Genomic DNA, 12736 nt, shown 5'->3' on the forward strand with positions numbered 1-12736 from the left:
CACAGAATGGGAGACAATATTTGCAAATGATGCAATTGACAAGGGATTAATCTCCAACATATTCAAACAGATCAAAGAGCTCAATATCAAAAAACAAACAACCTGATCAAAAAATGAGTATAAGATCTAAATACACATTTCTGTAAGGAACACCTACAGACGACCAAAAAGCACATGAGGGATGCTCAGAAAGGATGCTCCGCATCACTAATTATTATAGAAGTGCAGAAATACTACAATAAGTTATCATTTCACACCAATCAGAATAGCCACCATCAAAAAATATACAAACAATAAATGCTGGCGAGAGTGTAGAGAAAAGGGAATCCTTCTACACTGCTTATGGAATGCACCTAAGTACACCCAGTATAGAAAACTCTATAAAGATTGCTATAAAAACTAAATATAGAGTTACCATATGATTCAGAAATCTCAGTCCTGGGCATATATCTTGAGAAAACCATAATTCAAAAAGGTACATGCACCCCAATGTTCACTGCAGAACTATTTACAATAGCCAAAAAACTGAAGCAACCTAAGTATCCATCAACAGAAGAATGGATAAAGAGGATGCAGTATACACACACACACAAACACACACACACACACACATGGAATAATATTTGGCCATAAAAAGAAATAATAATGGCATTTGCAGCAACACAGATAGATCTCGAAATTATAATACTAAGTGAGGTAACTCAGAGAAAAATAAGTATCACAGCACTTAAATGTGGAATTTAATAAAAATAAACTTATTTACACAACAGAAACCAACTCAAAAGATCTGAAAATCAAATTATGGTTATGAAAGGGGAAATATGAGGGGAAGGACAAATTAGGAGATTGGGGTTAACATATATACATTATTTTCAAGTAGTCATGTATGGATATAAGAGTTGTATGATAAAGAAGGCTGACTGCCAAAGAATTAATGCTTTTGAACTGTGATGTTGGGAGTAGACTCTCAAGAGTCCTTGCATTGCAAGGAGATTAAACCAGTCAATCCTAAAGGAAATAAATCCTGAATATTCTTTGGAAGGGCTGATGTTGAGGCTGAAGCTCCAATATTTCAGCCACTTGATGTGAAGAGCTGACTCAACAGAAAAGACTTATGCTGGGAAAGCTGGAAGGCAGGAGGAGAAAGGGGACAACAGAGGACAAGAGGGTTGGATAGCATCACCAACTCAATGGGCATGAATTTTAGCTAACCCCACAAGATAGTGGAGGACAGAGGAGGCTGGCAGGCTGCTGCAGTCCATTGGTCGCAGAGTCGGACACGACGGAGTGACTTTCACTTTGAATATGTAAAACTTAATCATGCTGGTTTTTAAATCACTTAAGTTAGCTGCAGAGAAAATACTTAGTATCTAAAGTACTTAGGTACTACTGTTTAAAAGTAGTATTCAGGTCAGTTCAGTTCAGTCGCTCAGTCGATTCTTTTTGACCCCATGAATCGCAGCATGCCAGGCCTCCCTGTCCATCACCAACTCCCGGAGTTCACTCAAACTCACATCCATCGAGTCAGTGATGCCATCCAGCCATCTCATACTCTGTCGTCCCCTTCTCCTCCTGCTCCCAATCCCTCCCAGCATCAGAGTTTTTTCCAATGAGTCAACTCTTCGCATGAGATGGCCAAAGTACTGGAATTTCAGCTTTAGCATCATTCCCTCCAAAGAAATCCCAGGGTTGATCTCTTTCAGAATGGACTGGTTGGATCTCCTTGCAGTCCAAGGGACTCTAAAGAGTCTTCTACAACACCACAGTTCAAAGGCATCAATTCTTCAGCACTCAGCTTTCTTCACAGTCCAACTGTCACATCCATACATGACCACAGGAAAAACCATAGCCTTGACTAGACCGACTTTTGTTGGCAAAGTATTGTCTCTGTTTTTCAACATGCTATCTAGTTTGGTCATAACTTTTCTCCCAAGGAGTAAGAGTCTTTTAATTTCATGGCTGCAGTCACCATCTGCAGTGATTTTGGAGCCCCCCAAAAATAAAGTGTGACACTGTTTCCACTGTTTTCCCATCTATTTCTCATGAAGTGATGGGACCAGATGCCATGATCTTCGTTTTCTGAATGTTGAGTTTTAAGCCAACTTTTTCACTCTCCTCTTTCATGTTCATCAAGAGGCTTTTTAGTCCCTCTTCACTGTCTGCCATAAGGGTGGTGTCATCTGCATATCTGAGGTTATTGATATTTCTCCCATCAATCTTGATTCCAGCTTGTGCTTCTTCCAGCCCAGCATTTCTCATGATGTACTATGCATAGAAGTTAAATAAGCAGGGTGACAATATACAGCCTTGACATAATCCTTTTCCTATTTGGAATGAGTCTGTTGTTCCATGTCCAGTTCTAACTGTTGCTTCCTGACCTGCATACAGATTCCTCAAGAGGCAGATCAGGTGGTCTGGTATTCCCATCTCTTTCAGAATTTTCTACAGTCTATTGTGTTCCACACAGTCAAAGGCTTTGGCATAGTCAATAAAGAAGAAATAGATGTTTTTCAGGAACACTCTTGTTTTTTCCATGATCCAGAGGATGTTGGCAATTTGGTCTCTGGTTCCTCTGCCTTTTCTAAAACCAGCTTGAACATCAGGAAGTTCACGGTTCATGTATTGCTGAAGCCTGGCTTGGAGAATTTTGAGCATTACTTTACCCGCGTGTGAGATGAGTGCAATTGTGCGGTAGTTTGAGCATTCTTTGGCATTGCCTTTCTTTGGGATTGGAGTGAAAGCTGACGTTTTCCAGTCCTGTGGCCACTGCTGAGTTTTCCAAATTTGCTGACATATTGAGTGCAGCACTTTCATAGCATCATCTTTCAGGATTTGAAATAGCTCAGCTGGAATTCCATCACCTTCACTAGCTTTGTTCTTAGTGATGCTTTCTAAGGCCCGCTTGACTTCACATTCCAGGATATCTGGCTCTAGGTCAGTGATCACACCATCGTGATTATCTGGGTCATAAAGATCTTTTTTGTACAGTTCTTCTGTGTATTCTTGATACCTCTTCTTAATATCTTCTGCTTCTGTTAGGTCCATACCATTTCTGTCGTTTATTGAGCCCATCTTTGCAGGAAATGTTCCCTTGGTATCTCTAGTTTTCTTGAAGAGATCTCTAGTCTTACCCATTCTGTTGTTTTCCTCTGTTTATTTGCATTGATCATTGAGGAAAGCTTTCTTACCTCTTCTTGTTATTTTTTGAAACTCTGCATTCAGATGCTTATATCTTTCCTTTTCTCCTTTGCTTTTCACTTCTCTTCTTTTCTCAGCTATTTGTAAGGCCTCCCCAGACAGCCATTTTGCTTTTTTGCATTTCTTTTCCATGGGAATGGTCTTGATCCCTGTCTCCTGTACAAAGTCATGAACCTCAGTTCATAGTTCATCAGGCATTCTATCTATAAGATTTAGCCCCTTAAATCTATTTCTCACTTCCACTGTATAATCATAAGGGATTTGATTTAGGTCATACCTCAATGGTCTAGTGGTTTTCCCTACTTTCTTCAATTTCAGTCTGAACTTGGCAATAAGGAGTTCATGATCTGAGCCACAGTCAACTGCTGGTCTTGTTTTTGTTGACTGTATAGAGCTTCTCCATCTTTGGCTGCAGAGAATATAATCATTCTGACTTTGGTGTTGACCATCTGGTGATGTCCATGTGTAGAGTCTTCCCTTGTGTTGTTGTAAGAGGGTGTTACCTATGACTAGTGCATTAGTACTACATAAATGTAGTATTTTTAAAATACCATATAAATTTTCATCATACACAAAAATGTTTCCCTTTAATAAAGATTTTCTCATCATGTTTAATGAGAAACAATTAAAATGTCATGAAAACAGTCCAGGAGGGAAATTTTTACTATTTATCTTTCAGATCATATATATTTTCTTCAAAATCCGTACATATTCTTGTGATGTTTTCAAACGAAGGTCCTGAGACATATTTGACCCTTCTGTAGCTCCTAGAGGAGACAATCCATATTCAATCAAATTTAGCAGCAGCTGGAAAGAAAAAGGATTACATTGTTTATCTAAAATACTTGAGTTAACTCAGTATTAGTACAAAAAAAAAAAAAAACAAACCTGAGATATTTCTAAGTGCTCTGAAAAATGAAACATATCTATAAATGACAGAAAACAAAATACAAGATTACAATTATATAATCATCCCATGGTCCCACATGTGGCTGAGTATCAGAGCTTCTGGCTTTCTCATTCTTCATTCATTTACTCAATAACTGTCTGCTAAGGTGCTGTGACAAACACTGGAATTACAAGATGAAGGTGACCCAGTCACCCTGAGAAAGGATAATGCCATAAACTGTAAAAATAGATGAACAGACAGTTTCCATATGGAGTCATAAATACTAAGACAGATATACAAGACAGCATAAGGAACACTCAGAAGGGACAGCTGGCTTTGTGTCAATACTGCCAGCTTTTTGGTGGAGGTGCTATGGAAGTAGCTACCTGAAGGACAGGAAAAAGTACAAGAGTCAGAGGGGAGAAGCACGTACAAAGTCCAGAGGTGAGGAAACAAATCTGTGGGATCCTACACAGTCTGGCTGGTTAGACGCACAGCTTAGGGGCAGAATAAGGTAGTAAAGAGATAAGACCAACTACTTTGGAAGGACCCACATTGATGCAAGTGTTTGGAGCTTTTCCTGAGGGCAAGAGATAAACTAGTGACAAAGTCAATGACACAGAAATTATAAAGTCACCCACCAAGTGACAGCTATGCAAACATAACTACTTGAGTCTGGGTGTTCTAGCCTTAACGCCTACCAGACACTTGAGACATTGATGAACTCCATGCTTTCTGAGAATGGTGTCAGGGTGCAGATGGGCAGTTCCACAGTGATGACAGTAGTAGAGAAAGGATACAGCCAGAAATAAATAGAAATACATAGATCTTTTGTGATTTTTTAAAACTATGGAACATGATGAATAAATGAGGAAGAAGAATATTTTTCACAATGACTGCTCATGCTTTCACATTTTTCATTAGCTATGTGTAAGAAAAAAATATTTAACATAGCATCTGTAATCCAAACAATGGAAAGAGATGCCACTTATTGTTTACAGTTTATTTCAAAAATCAATATCTAAATTTAATTCATACATTTGGGCAACATACCTTCTCTTAGTTCTCTAGTTATACTCCTGTCCAACTCCTGCTGCATCTGAAATAATTCAAATATTATTTATCTTTAAGTTAAGCAAGAGATATTATCATAGGAATGTTATACAGCTTACTAAATGTGATGTTTAAATAACACTTTTAGAGACTAGACCTAACTTGAAGACTACTTAAGTAGAAAAATAATCACATAAATAAAAGAAAATGCATTCCTACTTATTCCACTTATAAATAACAGAGAACATATATATAGAATGTTAATCTTATAAAAAGTACAATAAATATCAGTCTATCGAGTACACATAATTTCAAAGAATTAGAGAATGACCCATGATCCTAGAAATGACCCACATGATTACTATCTTCTCCCCCTAACAGCTCCTGCCCTAAGTACATATTTTTGAGACCTTTATTTTGATTTCTAGGTGAGGATCCTGTTCAAATGGAGGAAGTAGTTTGAGTTGAATGTTATTAAGCAGAACACACCTGCAATTTTCTTTAAACTTTTCCATTTAACAAAAAACACAGAAAGGTGAGAAAATTATACACAAGAAAACAATGTACCAGCAAGTTTTTATTCTAAAGGTGTTTAGTGAGAAGGATTAACACATAACTGTTAGTTTCTGAACTATGTCCCATAGAAGGGGAAGGTCCCACAGGGGTCACTGCAGGGTTGTGGAACTGAGAAGTCACAAGTGCAGGACCTCTGGCCACTCCTTTGGTTAAAAGGCTTTACACTTATCTCTGTTTTATATAATACGGTTCCACACAAAAACATTTTTTTAAGAAAGTTTGTAATTTTTTTTTAATTTTATTTTATTTTTAAACTTTACATAATTGTATTAGTTTTGCCAAATATCAAAATGAATCCACCACAGGTATACATGTGTTCCCCATCCTGAACCCTCCTCCCTCCTCCCTCCCCATACCATCCCTCTGTGTCATCCCAGTGCACTAGCCCCAAGCAGCCAGTATCGTACATCGAACCTGGATTGGCAACTCGTTTCTTACATGATATTTTACATGTTTCATTGCCATTCTCCCAAATCTTCCCAGTTTGTTTTTTTGAGGAAAAAAAAAAAAAAACAATTTTTTTTTTAAGGTATGAGAGTCATGATTTAGGCAAAGTTCATAATTCTACAAAAGAAGTAAGAAAGCCAATGACTTTCTTACTGAGTCCAGAGTCCTATGCCAGCTACTTCCTCAGATTAAGAAAAAAACACATAGATTTTGAACTATAATGCAGAGAAAATGAATATGTAAAACCTTCTTACATAGTTAGGTAATGCTTGTGACATGACATGACATAGTAGCTTGCTAAATAAATCATGTTTTAAAGGCAAGAGGGATGGTATGGGGAGGAAGGTGGGAGGTGGTTTCAGGATGGGGAACACATGTACACCCGTGGTGGATGCATATTGATGTATGACAAAACCAATACAATATTGTAAAGTAAAAAAAAATAATAATAATAATAATAAATAAATAGAATAAATTATTGTCAAACTCCTATATGTAGCAGTCAGTTGATACAGTTAATTTATAAACATACATTTTTTAAAAAGACGACAGGGAACTTGAAGAAGAAAAGTTTCAAGGTGAGGACTTATACTCCTACCCTCCTTATGAGAGGTGAGGAGATTTACCTAATGGGATAGTTTGGGAGAAGGAACTTCTCCCAAAGTGCTTGCTTGGTTCCAAATCTCTACTTTGAAAAGATGTATGTGCCCACAGCACCGGGAACTTGGGCGTGCAGTAAGCAGCCTGTGTCTGGGACGGGGGTCAGGCATTTTCTTCCTCCTCTTAGGCCTGCATGGGAAAGTGTCTGACTTGGGATGAAGTGTTCTGAGGCCCGCTGTGACCACACAGCTAAAGCACATCCTCCAGTTTCACAGCTCTCAAGTACTAAGACCCAATGTATATGCAGTGTTGTCAAAGAAACCTTAATTGCTCTCCTACAATGGCAAGAAGCCAAATGAGAAAACTGGTTGAGATTGCATTTAACAAGGGCTATTATTCAGTGCATCACAAATATAAGGAAAACACCATCAAAACCATAAACCTGTGTGCACTGACTGAAGTGGATATTTTAATCATAATGATTAACAGTGAAAACTGGTTGTAATTTAAAACTCCCCATCATTGCTATCTTAGATACCATTCATCCAGGTGATGTCAAGATAGAGATAAAGTGAGCTTCATTTATAATGTTTAAAAGTTTGAATTAACTACAAATCTAGAAATATTCTACAAATGCTCAGCAAGATTGTATTTTTTAATTTTAAATAAAAATGCTATAGGTAAAATAACAATTAAAGAAAATGACAAAAATGTCATTTTTGTAAGAAACGACAAAATTTATATAAGAAAATGACAAAAAATGTTAAGCCAAAACTAGAAATTAATGTTTTGGTTTAGTATTATAAGTTTATTTAATTCATAAAAAGGATTTATCTAGGATTCCTGTAAACAAAATGCATCCATATGTGGTTAGTGTTTAGATGCCAGTGATTCACTTATGCTTAGAGGTAGAAAAACTTCACTGGGTACAGCAGAGCTTGGAAATGATTATGAACCATTGCCAACTGAAATCAATTAGAAAGGAAGTGAAACATCTGAAAGAATACTTTTGGATACTAGGCAATAAGATTTCATTTCTAAAGTATGATTTAAATGCAGCTTTTCAAGAACTTTAATAATTTAGTAAGTATCTCTTAAAATCAAGAACTCTGGGACAAAAAAATCATAAAATTTCAATCTCCTTTATTAGCACAGCTAATTATGACTTTTACTTAGTGTGCATTAAGTCAAATAAACAACTCAGAAGTTCACCAAATTAAAAACAAGGATCATTCATATCAGAAATCTTAAACCCAATGAACAAGAGATAATAGAACTACCTTGGTCAAGTAAGTCTCCATGCTGTTATTCGAAGGGCTTGGAATTGAGGTAGAAAAGCCTATGTTTGCTCTTGGAGTAAGATTTCCATTAAGCACTAAAGGATTATTGAAAGGGGGCTCCAGCACTGGCCTCATGCTAAGAGTGCCAAGTGAAGATTTGTTCTGCTCTTTCTCCACCTCAAGTTTGGTGTTGATCACTGCCAGCCTCTCATGAGTCCTGGGGAAGATGGAAAACACCAACTTAATGATTTGCATTTTTAAAGTTGCCATATAGTAAATGGAATTCCCAATAAACTGTTTGAACCCTGAAAACATAGAGCAGACCTCCTGTAAACAATAATAGCTGTAACCTTGCTCTAAAGAAGTACACATGTGTCTAGGGCTCCTCAAGTAACAAGTCACAGTTGGGAGAGGAGAGAAAGGGCATCAGAGAGAAAGGGAGGTGGCCTCACAGTGACACCTGCTGCCCTTTGGGACACACCTGCCTCCAGGAAACAGTTCAGGGATGAAGAAACACCACATCCCACAAAGCCACTTTCAAGCATTTGCTTTCACCACCCTTGTATACACGTTTTACTCATGACCTCGGAGAAATTAAGCTTTTGGCTCTGAGGAATCATCTAGATTCACAATCTAGAGGGGAGTACAAGAAAATCAATGGGTTATTGAAAAGAGCCAAAACAGCCCCAGGAACAATTACAAGTATCCCCTGCTTTTCCAAAGTTCACTTTATGTTACTTCACTTCTAGGAAAGGCCTATGTCAGCATCTGTTTTTGATAATCAAAAAACAACAACAAAAAATTTTTGAAGAGACTTTTCGATTTCATATAAAAAGGTTCAGCATACATTTTACAGTGAGAGGCATCGCACTCCCCAAGCAGGGAGACTGGCCCCACTGAGATCCTTCCCTGGAAGCCACACCCCACATCTCAGTGCCAAGTCACCACAACCCTGAACCCTATATGGGAGCACCTGTGCTTTACTTGTGCATATTCATTTTAGGCTTCAAGTAGCAGAACGTGCCTTCAGGTACCTGCTTCTTTGCTGTCTGCTGCTTTGGCTTATGAAAGGCTTCCTAGGAATGCTCTGCTTTCAGACAGAGGGGAAACCTGGACTAGGCACTGGAGGTGCCATCTGCCCTTTCCGTTCTCCATCCACCCAACCGCCCCCCCCCCCCCCCCCCCGCCATTAGTCAGGTCACCATACTATTTCTAGCCACTATGTGAATTATCCTGTCTTTCACTCCTGTGTTAATTGCCCCCAATTTCACAAGCATGCCTTAATGCAGTGTGCTGCTGCTGCTGAGTTACTTCAGTCATTTCCGACTCTGTGTGGTAAAACTTAAAAGGACACAGTATTAATTGTTTGTCTTAGGCTGCCCTCTCGCAGTGACCATTTAGTTAGCTTTCACTTCCTACTAATCTCATGAACTGTGCTCTATAAAAATTAGGCTTTGGAGACAAATTAACAAACTAAATTTACTTTCTGTGATTCTGTGTTTTGACTTACTTGTCTAGTTTACCTTCCAATGACTTTCTAACTTCTAGTTCTACTAGGTAGAGTTGCTTATATGTTTCCAACTCTACTTTATGAGAATCTTCTTGCAAAGTTTTCGCCTTGGAGAGTTCAGATTCCAAGTCTTTAATGCTGAGTTCCATCTGACTTCTTATGGAAGCATTATTCTTCTCTTGTAACTGCTCTAAGTTCTCCTGAGATGCTGCTTGTATTTAAGGCAAATTTTAAAAGATAACATTTTAAAGATAAGCATTAACCTGGAAAATTACATTCGCTCCCTTTACTTTTGAGTCAGTGATTCAGAAAGCAATTTTAAAAGTAGAAAAAAGAGCAGAATTTTAAAACAATTATCATCAGTGTGAAGTGAATTAATGTGAACTATAAAATTAAAATGGAATTATTGTTATAGTGGTGCTTATATAATCTGATAATTCAAAGAACAAGAGGACCAACTTAAAATTTTAAAAATTGAACAAGACAACTTAAAAATAATTCAAGAGGATGATACCAGTTCTAAACCACAATATTTTCTTTTCCTCCTAGTAGTCTTGTTTTATACCAATTGGTCTTATAAATGAAAGGATTCCCTAGTGAGAATCATTCTGATAGGTCAGTTTGGTGATAACTGTGATGGAAACGGAAATATTTAAAGGGAGAGACAAGTGTCCCCTTCCTTCCAGAAAACTACCAAACCAACTGCTCTAAGGGAAGTAGAGGAAACACATAAGCTGTATAGATCCAAAACGTAATTTACAATGAGGTGAATTCAAGCACATGACAGAGGAACAAATTAACCTGCAAACATAGGTTGACTTCCTTTTTATTTCTCTATGAGATCCTGTCTCGCCCTTTCTTCAATCTCCCGTTTATACTGCTCTACTTGACTGTGTTCTATCATATTCATTTCTATATGACTTCTGAGGTGCACTACTTCTTGCTCCAACTTCTTTTTTTCTTCTCTAGTTTTTCACATTTCTTTTGCATTCCTTTTATAGATAATAACTCCTCTCAAAGAACTTGATTTTTTGCATCCATGTGCAGACATTTTGAAGATGTAGTTTCTAGCTCTGCTGTAAGATCATCAATCTGCAAGAATAAAACAATACTGTTTGGTAATGAGGCAAGTGGACTTAGCACAGCCTAACTCAAACCCAGGATCAAATAGGTACGATGGTATCTGTACTGTAGAATGTAGGACCAGGGATTACTCAGAGCATCAAGAAAGAAGTTCAAACCACCAAGAGTCACAAAATATATTCTTCACTGTCATCATCTTTGTCACACAACATTTGCACTTGATTTTACACTGTTTTCTATTTTTTCTCCATAAAATGACTACAAGTCACCTCTTAGTAGAATGTCTCTTACTCCTTCCCTCCACCTTAATGCCCCATGTTTTAAAAAAGTTTGAGGGATACTGTATTATCTAGGGCTGAGTTAATAAACGCTTCCCAAAAAAAGATTGTGAAAATAAGACTCTCATTAATAAATCTTATAAATATGGATTCTAATCCCATAAGTCTTTTTCTGAACTATGAATCATTTTTGCTAATTTGAACTGCATTCCAAAGAAAAATAATTCAAAAGGTTAAAGAAATTCCATCTCCTAATAGCTCAGTGAGATGATCCATACATTTTTCTGAACAACAACAACAAAATGCCTCATTTTTGTAACCATTTGTTACTTTTCACAGAACAGAGCATACCAAACAAAACAACAAACAAAATTTGCGGGAATTTCAGTGACACCGAGTTGCAAAGAACTTTCCTTTAGACAGAATGATTACACAGTAATTCGAGGTGAGTGGAGGTGGTGGTATTGAAAGCGTCTACAAATTCTTTGACATTTTTCTCTGAAATTCCCTCCTCTTAAATATGTGCTTGCCTCAGTAACTGATTTCTACTGGACAGAGTCTGGGGAAACTGACTTTTGCTCTGTGGGAAAGCCCACCCTTAGCATCAGTCACTACGCTGCAAAGAAGCCCAGACCACATACTGAGCACCTTGTCAGTGCCCCCACTGACTGCCCCCAACTAATGTCCCATCCAAAAGCCAGCTCCAACTGCCAAACATGTGCATGAACTAATCTTCAGATGACTCTGGTCCCCACCTTCATGATATCCCAGTTGATGCCTACTGGAAAAGACATGTGCTGGCCTCATCACTGAGCCTTGCCCCAACACAAATTTTTGAACAAAGTAAATGCTATTTTGAGCCACTAAGCTTTGACGTGGTTTATTATACAATTTGCTGGCACAGATACTGATATTAAAAATGCCATTAAAAATAACTAAAAGATGTGAGAATGCCTTTCAACCTGGAGGTAGGTAAGATCTGAATGGATGCAGGGAAAGAAATGAAAACCCAAAGGGCTTCATGACATTGTAAACGGAATCCTGATGGCCCTTAAAGAGCTGCTGGTGACAGCTTCTAGACAAGAGAAGAAAACGACACTGAAACACAGGGGAAAGGAGACTCTTGCTACAAACCAGCTGAAAGTAACATCAATGAGAGTAACAACAATCAACATCAAAAAAAAAAAAAAAAAAAGGGGAGGGGGGACTATTAAATATAAAGGAACCAGGCTCAATTATATTTGAGTTCAATATCTGTTATCTCCTTTACAGCATCTTCACATGTCCAGTGGTCACATGATGCTAAAAGAGAGAAACAGCTTCTGGGCTCAGATCAAATCTAGGGTGCTGCCGAGAAAACACGGTTTCAAGGTGAAGCCTGTAGACTGTAAAACCCTTCATTAAGACCCTAGAAAGTCTTAAGGTGGTGCCTCAAATTCCCTTAAAGATCTTAAGGGCATAAGAATTTTAAAGGCATCATCCTACAAAGCTTCACAAGAAGGCCAAGGTGCAGAGATTCTCTCAAAAAAAGATTTGTGAAGGTAGCCTCTCCAATGATGTGAACCCCAATCCAATTCTCAGGACAGTAAAAGCCTTAAGAGAACCTTGGCAGCAAACAACAACAACAAAACAGTGCTTGGCCTAATAGAGACCAAGACATACAAATGAGAATAGGCCTTTGGGATTTTCTTAGAGTTCAATAAAGAGGGAGCTGGCTTAAGAAACATGACTCAGCTACAGACAGAGGTCATTTCTTATGAAAAGGACAGCACACAGAGTTCAGAGGGTAGAGCAAAGAGAAGCACTCCTATGGGCAGGACAA

At 38.0% G+C, this 12736-nt stretch overlaps 1 pseudogene; it reads right to left on the reverse strand.

Annotated features, from left to right (window-relative positions):
- Positions 1-3873: 3873 nt before the first annotated feature.
- On the reverse strand, positions 3874-9702 carry LOC113886100 (annotated as a pseudogene).
- Between the last annotated feature and the right edge of the window lie 3034 nt (positions 9703-12736).

Source organism: Bos indicus x Bos taurus, chromosome 29 (assembly GCF_003369695.1).
Source record: "Bos indicus x Bos taurus breed Angus x Brahman F1 hybrid chromosome 29, Bos_hybrid_MaternalHap_v2.0, whole genome shotgun sequence".
NCBI lineage: Eukaryota > Metazoa > Chordata > Mammalia > Artiodactyla > Bovidae > Bos > Bos indicus x Bos taurus.